Source organism: Gossypium arboreum, chromosome 11 (genome assembly GCF_025698485.1).
Source record: "Gossypium arboreum isolate Shixiya-1 chromosome 11, ASM2569848v2, whole genome shotgun sequence".
Classification (NCBI taxonomy): Eukaryota; Viridiplantae; Streptophyta; class Magnoliopsida; order Malvales; family Malvaceae; genus Gossypium; species Gossypium arboreum.
In genome coordinates, this window is record NC_069080.1 from 60,080,546 (window position 1) to 60,090,173 (window position 9,628).

The 9,628-nt window shown below is 38.1% G+C and overlaps 1 non-coding gene across 1 annotated transcript; it reads right to left on the minus strand.

Annotated features, from left to right (window-relative positions):
• Positions 1 to 3,739: 3,739 nt before the first annotated feature.
• Positions 3,740 to 3,846, minus strand: LOC128284900 (small nucleolar RNA R71). The gene has a single exon (XR_008275319.1). It is a non-coding gene; the product is annotated as a small nucleolar RNA R71 (small nucleolar RNA).
• Positions 3,847 to 9,628: the final 5,782 nt, after the last annotated feature.

Genomic DNA, 9,628 nt, shown 5'->3' on the forward strand with positions numbered 1-9,628 from the left:
AAACAAGACATTTCTAACTTTATTTCAAAATGTTTAATCAGTCAGCAAGTAAAAGCTGAGCATCAGGTACCTTTTGGATTGCTTCAACCAATCATGATGCCTGATGGAAATGGGACAGAGTCACGATGAATTTTGTTTCTAGTTTACCGTTGACATCGAGCAAGAAAGATGCAATCTGGGTTATTGTGGATAGATTGACTAAATCAGCTCACTTTGTTCCCGTTCGTACAGATTATTCGCTTGATAAGCTAGCTGAATTGTATGTTTCTCAGATTGTGAGATTACACGGTGTGCCTATTTCTATTGTTTCAGATAGAGGTCCGAGGTTTACATTACGGTTTTGGAAGAAACTGCAAGATGCTCTAGGTACGAAATTGCATTTCAGCACTGCTTTCCATCCGCAAACAGATGGTCAGTCTGAATGAATCATTCAGATACTTGAGGATATGTTGAGATGTTGCATTCTCGAGTTCAAAGGTACGTGGGAATGGTACTTGCCTCTAATTGAATTTTCATACAATAATATCTTTCAATCAAGTATCAAAATAACACCTTACGAGGCTTAGTACGGTCGTAAATGTCATACGAGGTTTGCGAAGTTAAAGAATTGCGAAATAAGAAAATTTCGTTAGTGAAAGTACTATGGCATAAACACGGAGTTGAAGAAGCAACGTGGGACCCAAAAGATGCAATGAAAGAACGTTATCCAAACCTATTCAACGGTAAGATATTTGGGGATGAAAATCCCTAAGGGGGAGAATTGTAACAGTCTGATTTAGACCCTATTCGAAATGCTGGTTTTGGGACCACGAATCTGACTCAAAAAAATATTTTAAAATTATTTTCTATGTTTATTATGTGTGAATTTATGTCTGTGAAATTTTCGTACTTTAATTTTGTCATTTGAATGCTCAATTAAATAAAAAGGCTTAATCGCGTAAAATGAAAATTTGATGGTTATTTGTAAAAGGGCTGAATAGTCATTGTTCTTTTAATAGGAGGTTTTAAAATGAAATTAGACCAAATGGCTATTGCATGGACGGTTAAGGACATGATTGTAATGGTTTTGAATTAATTTATAAAGGTTAATTATGTAAAATGCATAATATGTTAATATATCATAAAACATAAAATAATTAAAAGCCATGTTCTTCATTTTCTCATGACCGAAACTAAAGAAAAGAAAAAGAAATAAAGAAAGCTTAGGGTTCGGAACTATTGAAGCTTGAATCAAGGTGAGTTCTAGCTCGGTTTTTGATAATTTTTTATGTTTTTGAGATTGTTGTTATGTTATCTACAAAGCCCATGATTGAATTTTTTATTTTGATGAATATTTTAAGTTATGCCATTGTTAAAAGCTTGTGGTTTTTGTTGTTTGATGATGGAAAATAAAAGATATGTAATAGATTAACATGTTTTGTATTGGAATTTTTGATGATTTTGATCATTTGATTATTACTTGCTTATGACTTACTAAGCTATGATAGCTTATTGTGTGTGTATATGTTTTCCTTTATTTTATAGATTTTGGAGTCAAGTAACGAGCTCAGAGATCGTCAGCAAAGTCCATCACACTATCAACTATCTTCGGTATTTTTATAAGTGAACTTTCGAATCTATGGCATGTATAGGCTGGATTATTGATAAACGCCAAATTATACATATTTATACCCCAAATACTTAGCATATTTATGGATGTTTATTTCTAGATTTGTGGATTTTGGTGCTCTTAATCCAGTTATTTCATGTTGTGTACTCAAGAGAGCACCAAGAGTCACAAGGAGCTAGAAACGAGCAAAAAAGGGACAAAACGGACCAAATCGAGAAGATGACAAGGCCTAAGCCTTGCCACATGGGCATCTCACACGCCCGTGGCCTTCGGGGGTGTTGACCAAGGTTTACATGATTCACACGGCCTGGGCATTGAGCCTACACGGCCGTGTGCAATTTAACAGAGCAAACACGGCCTGGCAATCACATCACACGGTCGTGGCACACGGACGTGTCCCTTTTTCAAAGAGTTGTATTTTACACGGAAAAAGATACTTAGGGAGGAAGAAAGCTAATCCAAAGCCTATATATACACCCTAAGTGTGACCTAAAAAGGGGGCCTCTTACAGAACTTTTCTGGAATATAGAACCACATGCCAGGAATTACATGAAGAAAGCTAGATGATCCATCCCAAAAGTCGGAGCTACGAAGATCTCCCTCAGAATTCCTTCAGGGGTTTTTAGAGTTTTCTTCATGTTTTGTTATTTTTATACTTTTGAGATGTACTCTTATTTTATTATGAACTAAACCCCTTAGATACCTAAGGGGGATAAAACCTATGATGGATCTTGTTATTATTATCTGAACTGTATGATAAATACTTGATTTGTTCTTAATTATGTGTTCTTAATGCTTGAGTTAATATTCTGGGTATTAATTCATGATTTGATGTACTTAGCATAATTAAGCAGAGTTAATCGAACGCATAGAAATAGGGTTACGAGATTTTTCCGGATTAGGGTGAAACCTAATAATGGAGTCCATAAAGTGACTTACTGCTTCCCTAGGAGTTTTAATTAAGAAAGAAATTTCGATTAATTCAATTGAGGGTTAGATGTTATTAGTCTTGAAAGGGATAATAACATTGGTTAGGGAATCTCATGGATCAAGTCAAGTGAATAAATCGCCTGGTTTAGAGTCAGATAACAAGTGAAATCTAGGTGGATTCCTCCTTGGGTGTCGTTTTTATCAATTGCTTTTCTTCAAGTCTTTTTCCAAATTTTCTCTTTGCTTTAATTAAATTAGTTAATTAGTTTTGATAATTAGCTTAATAAACAAACCCTTTTATTCTTAGGCTAGATAATAAAAAGATAGTTATTACTAGTACTTTTGGTTCCCTTGGGTACGATATCTCAGTCTTGCCATTACTATACTATTGTTCGATAGGTGCACTTGCCTTTTCATCGTGATAATAGTTAGTCTAGGTTTGATCTTCATTATAAATATTTATTACTTGTTACTAATCATGCGACCAAGTTTTTGGCGCCGTTGCCAGGGAACTGAAATATTAGGAACACTAAATTTTTATTATTTTAGCCATTTATTTTTCTTGCAATTTTATTTTATTTTATTTTATTATTTATTAATTTACTTTTTCTTTCTCTTGGCAGGTTTTTATAGTTTATAACTAGAAGAAACCCGTCGGGACCATTACTTTTTGACGAAGAAATTGATCGTACAATTTACAAAAATCAAAGAGAAATAAGGCGCAGCTTACGATACACGGAGAACGAGCGAGAAGACCGTACTCGACCCCTAACCGACGAGATGGCTGAAATCCAAGGCAATCAGCTACCTCTGGCAATTGCGGCTAATCAAAATCTTGCTCCACGTACTATGTATGATTATGCTAAACCTTCTTTAACAGGAACTGAATCTAGCATAGTTAGACCTGCTGTAGCTACAAATACTTTTGAATTAAAACCTAACACTATTTAGATGATACAACAGTTTGTTCAGTTTGATGGTTTGCAGGATGAAAATCCCAACGCTCACTTAGCGAACTTTCTAGAATTTTACGATACATTTAAAATCAATGGCGTTTCTGATGATGCCATACGTCTTTGGTTGTTTCCCTTTTCACTAAGAAACAAAGCTAAACAATGGTTGAACTCGTTACCACGAGGGTCTATCACTACTTGGGAACAAATGACCGAGAAATTTTTATTAAAATCTTTTACATCGTCTAAATTACGTAATGATATCTCTTCTTTTGTGCAAATGGATTTAGAAACACTTTACGATGCATGGGAGAGATACAAGGACTTACTGAGAAGGTGCCCTCACCATGGGTTACCACTTTGGCTTCAAGTACAAACATTCCACAATGGTCTGAATCCCTCGACTCAGCAAATGGATGACGCAGCTGCTGGCGGAACCATCAACAATAAAACACCGGAAGATGCCTATGAATTTATAGAGGAGATGTCACTGAATAACTATCAGTGGCAAGTTATGAGGACAAAGCCAACGAAAATAGTCGGCGTTTAAAACATCGATTCAGTCACCATGTTCTCTAATCAGGTAGAACTTCTCAATAAAAAGATTGACGGTTTACTTGGTTCTACGCAGGTACATCCAGTAATGAGGTGTGACTCAAGTGGCGGAGGTGTGCATACAGAATACCAATCCTTCAATCCTACAACTGAAGAAGAACAAGTCAACTATATGGGAAACAATAACTTCCGATCTCAAAATAACCCATACAGTAATACTTACAATGCAGGTTGGAGGAACCACCCAAATTTCTCCTGGGGTGGTCAATGGAATCAAAAGCCACAAAATCCTTAGGGTTTTCAGCAGCCACCTTATCAACAAGAGAAGAAACAAAACCTTGAAGAGATGCTTTCTGAATTCATCTCGATGTCAGAAACTCGTTTCCAAAATACCGAGATAGCAGTTAAGAATCAACAAGCATCGATCCAAGGACTCGAAACTCAGATAGGCCAGCTATCCAAACTAATCTCCGAATGACAACAAGGTAGCTTACCAAGTAATACTGAACCTAATCAAAGGGAACACCTCAATGCAATTAGTACTCAAAATAAGGAAGGATTCATTGCACCGGAGCCAGAATTATAGCAAGACAACGCGATGAACAAAGGTCGAGAAGAGGTAAATGACGGTGATCCTAATCAGGTAAGTACGTATTATGAACCTCGTGTGCCATATCCTAAAGCGATGAAGAAAGATAGAATAGAAGAGCAATTCGGTAATTTTGTCAAACTCTTAAAGAAATTACATATTAACTTACCCTTTATTGAATTCCTAATCAAAGGGAACACCTCAATGCAATTAGTACTCAAAATAAGGAAGGATTCATTGCACCGGAGCCAGAATTATAGCAAGACAACGCGATGAACAAAGGTCGAGAAGAGGTAAATGACAGTGATCCTAATCAGGTAAGTACGTATTATGAACCTCGTGTGCCATATCCTAAAGCGATGAAGAAAGATAGAACAGAAGAGCAATTCGGTAAGTTTGTCAAACTCTTAAAGAAATTACATATTAACTTACCCTTTATTGAAGTCCTGTCGCAGATGCCCAACTCAGCAAAATTCTTAAAGGAACTTCTGAGCAATAAAAGAAAATTAGATGCTATATCGCATGTGGAACTCAATGTAGTCTGCTAAGCTATTCTAAAGCATAACCTACCTAACAAATTGAAAGATTCAGGGAGTTTTACAATTCCTTCCTTAATTGGCAGTTTATCTATGAATAACGCTTTAGCTGATCTAAGGGCAAGTATAAATGTTACGCCGTATAAAATGTTTAAGCGACTAGGTCTCAGTAAACCCAAATAGACTAGGATGAGCATACAATTGGCTGACAAAACAATTAGATTTCCTAAAGGTATTATTGAAGATGTTCTCGTTAAAATTGATAAATTTATTTACCCAGTAGACTTTGTCGTCTTAGACATGGATGAGGATAACGATGTACCTTTAATTTTAGGACGATCCTTTTTAACAACTACCAGAACCATTATTAATGTAGGCACAGGAGAGCTAACACTTCGTGCAGTAAACGACGCAGTAACACTCCAAACACGCAACTCAGTCAAAACCTCTAAGACTCAAGATAATGCTATGAAACTTGTCGATGACAAAACTAATATTCAATCGTTCTTGCAGGAACCTCCTCGAACCAAGACAACGGAGACAGTGCACTATTATCAAGTAGCGAACAAAGACACCCATGAGGAACGAAGGCTTCGAATAGAGGAGCTAGATAAATGGCGAGCACACAAATCGAGAACACATGATAAACTGAAACTATGCCAAAAGAAGCCCGATACCTCTCCTAATCAACTTAAGGTTGGCGATAAAGTCTTACTAGTTGCCGCAGATCCCCACATTGTCACTACCACACCAAATGAGGAAATCTCTCTTACGGTACTCAGTATTTTCCCATTCGATACGGTTGAGGTAAGTCACCCCAAGTTTGGCACTTTTAAGTTAAACAATACCTATCTCAAACCTTATTTTGTCAAGGCTAATAGTAGGAATGTGGAGTATGAACTCCTCAAACCACCATGATCATTCAACAGAGAGGTAAGTCGAGCTTAGACTATAAATAAGCGTTTCTCAGAGGCAATCCAAGCACTAACATATTTTGATTTCTTTATTTTTAATTTCTAACACTTTGAATCATTAACTTAATCTTTGAATTGCAAAGTTTTTCAGCACACACGGCTAGGCACAAGGGCGTGCCTAAAGCCGTGGCCAAATAGGGGAAGAGACATAGCCGTACGATACAGCCGTGTGGAAGCAGGACATGATTTCCCCAAAACACGGAGTGTGATGAATCCCCACGGCCGTGCGACAAGGCTGTGGCTGAACTTGATAGGAGACCACGGGTGTGGGGATGGAAAACCATGGGCGTGACAATGACAAGGCTCGATTCTGTTTCTTCGACACGAGCGTGAGACATGCCCGTGCTGTCCAACCGTGTACAACAATACATGGGCGTGCTACTATAACACACGGGCGTGGGAGAAGCGAACAAAGCTAGGCACAATCGTACGACATGGCCGTGTTTGACACACGCCCAAGACACACGGGCGTGGGATAGTAGCCGGGCATGACCTAACTCGCAAAATTCGAAAAACACGGGACCACCCTCAAATCCACTCCTCTTGAATTAATCCCCACTTTCCCCTCTCTATACCCTCTATTTTTCGTCTACATGGCTATATCCCCGCGTTACACGCCCGTGCTCGCCACCAACACACCCGTGCACTACCCTACAGCAGCCTTTGGTTCACTTTTTCAACCTTATTTTTCCAATTTGTGTTGCTACATTAGTATTCTACATGCTTTACATAGATATTATTACTATTACTAATATGTTTTAGACAAGTTAGGAATTTGCTTTAAAATTTTCTATATTTGAATTGTTTAAGCTACTAAATAGCATATACCAATTTTAGGCCTCTTGCTTAACTACTGATGTGTCTTGGATTCTATCAATGCTCATGTATTTTCAGGAACATTATGTCATCATCGAGAGGCAAGAAGGCTGCGGTCCCATCCTCAAAGAGACGTAGGGGACTGAGTTCTTCCTCGGTACGTGCTACAGCCGAAGTTCGGCACCAGTTCCTTGAATTTCTACAAGCTTCACAGGAGGAGCTATTTCAGATACTACATGCACGACCCCTCACTACAGGTCGCTGCATTGACTGGGTTGTCTTAGAGCAAGTTCAGCTAGCTGAAGCCATCCGCGCCCTCCTGTCCACAGACCCACGGGAACGGTTCTTTGCTACTACCGAGCCCACTTATTTAGAGCTAACTTTAAAATTATGCTCTACTTTTCATTTACAGGTGGTGATGACGAACAATGATGACCCAGGCACCAATCACTTCCGATTAGCCGGTCTAGTTCGTGCGATGAGTGTCCCAGAGTTTGGAGTCGCTCTAGGCTTTACACTGAAGAGTTCATGGAGGAGGAAGACATGAATGCACTACCACGAAATATCCACATTTCTCCCTCCTTGTGCTGGAAAACTGTGGCACCACTCTCTTCCACCTACGACCTCAGCCGCTTGAAAGCCTCAGCTCTCGCTCCTTCCCTACACTATCTCCATGCCATATTGGCACACACCTTGACCGGAAGGAGTGAGAGCACCAACGTCGTCAACACCTACAATGCCTACTATTTATGGTGCATTGCGAATGCACACGTGACTGACTTGGCATACTTCATTACTTTCGCCATTCGCCATCAGACCGAGTGGCATAGGAAGGAAGTGATCTCCATCGGCCCCTACGTGACGCGCCTTGCCAAACACTTCGGTCTCCTCAACACCATGGCCTAGTCATCAGTGCTTACACTGATAGGTCAGATGTCCCCACAGGGCATCACGACTATGTTGCACATGAGGATGATCGGCCTTGACGCGTAGAACCGATCCTCTTGATCTGTCTCTCTCTCATGCCATTGACGAGGAGGATCTTGAGGACATTCCTAATGATATTCCCCCACAGCATGAGAAGCCTTCCACCGTGCCACCTAGAGAACGACCAGTTCATGAGCCTGCTTCATTGGCACACCTTTCCGACCGACTCATCCACATCAAGCAGTATTGTACTACACAGTTCGAGATGATTCACGAGAGAGATTGGCGACAGGACCGATAGATGGACGATATACAGGCCATGATACAACAGCTGTGCCAACACTTTCACGTCGCCAGCCCAATGCCACCACCTAAGGGCCCCACTGACGAGGATCATTGAATCCTCCTATCTTTTTATTCTTATTTTTTTATTTTATTTTATTTTATTTTTATTTTTTTATTTCAATTTTATTACTTTAATTTGAAAGACATGTCTATATTAGTAAATTTTATTTTTTTCATTTTTTGGTATTTCTAACAATTAATCCCACTACGCTCTTTTCCACACCAACTCTTAATAAGCTCTTCATGATTCTACAGACTTTCAAGCAAAACTGCTAGGAATATTTTACGGAATGACGAAACAAATGGGAAACAATACCTCACAACTGCCATGTTCAATGAGCCAATTTCTTCATCTAGCCAAGAACAATGGCAGCTACTACTTTCCCCAAACACTTCAACCTTAGAATCAAGCTCCGGATCTATATAATAGGGAGTTTCACCTCCTTTCCTCTTATGATTTTCTTTATTTTGAATAATCTATCTTTGTACATTGAGGGCAATGTACATCTTAAGTGTGGGGGGTTGAACATGAAACCTAACTTTTTGCATTATTCTCAAATCCCTGAATTTGGTCTTGTGCTTAAGTGATTTTCTCATAATATTGATAGAATGAATTCTGATTGATCTATAATTATTGTTGATATGTCATGAATTAGACCAAGGGAATTGTGCATGATTATTTGATTATAGGACCTTAAAGAATCGAGCATGATAAGTTGATATTTTGAGAAATAAAAATTTTTAGACTATTTTTCCTAAATTGAGGTATTATCTTGAAATCTTAAGTATACAGGAATTGTAACATCTCGAAATAGGGCCTAAATGAAATAGTGGTTGCGAAACCACAAATTTGAGATAGAAAAGTTTATTTCAATTAATTTTTATGATTTACTGAGTGATTAGATGCATGTGTTAGAGTATTGATAAGAAATTTTATAGATTGCATGTTTAATTTGCCTATTAGGGGTTATTTGCGAGAAGTTCTTTAATGTTGACCGATTTAGGGCCTAAATGGAATGATGGTTTTAGAACCACGAATTCAAAGTCAAAAATTTATTCGATTAAGTTTTAAGGTTTATTTATTGATTAAAATATTGTGTAAAAATATCGTTAAGTAATTTTACTGATAAAGTGCTTAATTGGACTTTTAGGACTAAATTGCAAAAGTTACAAAATATGTGTTCTAATTCATAAGTACTTGATTGAAATGGGGGTTTAAAGAGGAGGTCCTTAAATGGTAATTAGACCATTATATTTCGTTTGGACAAAAATGGGCATGAATAGGACAAAATTTTAAAGAAAGGCCTTAAGGGCATTTTAGTCATTTGGTAATTAAAAGAAATAAAAAGGAAAAATAAAGCCAAAATTGACTCATCTTTTTCATGGAGGCCGAA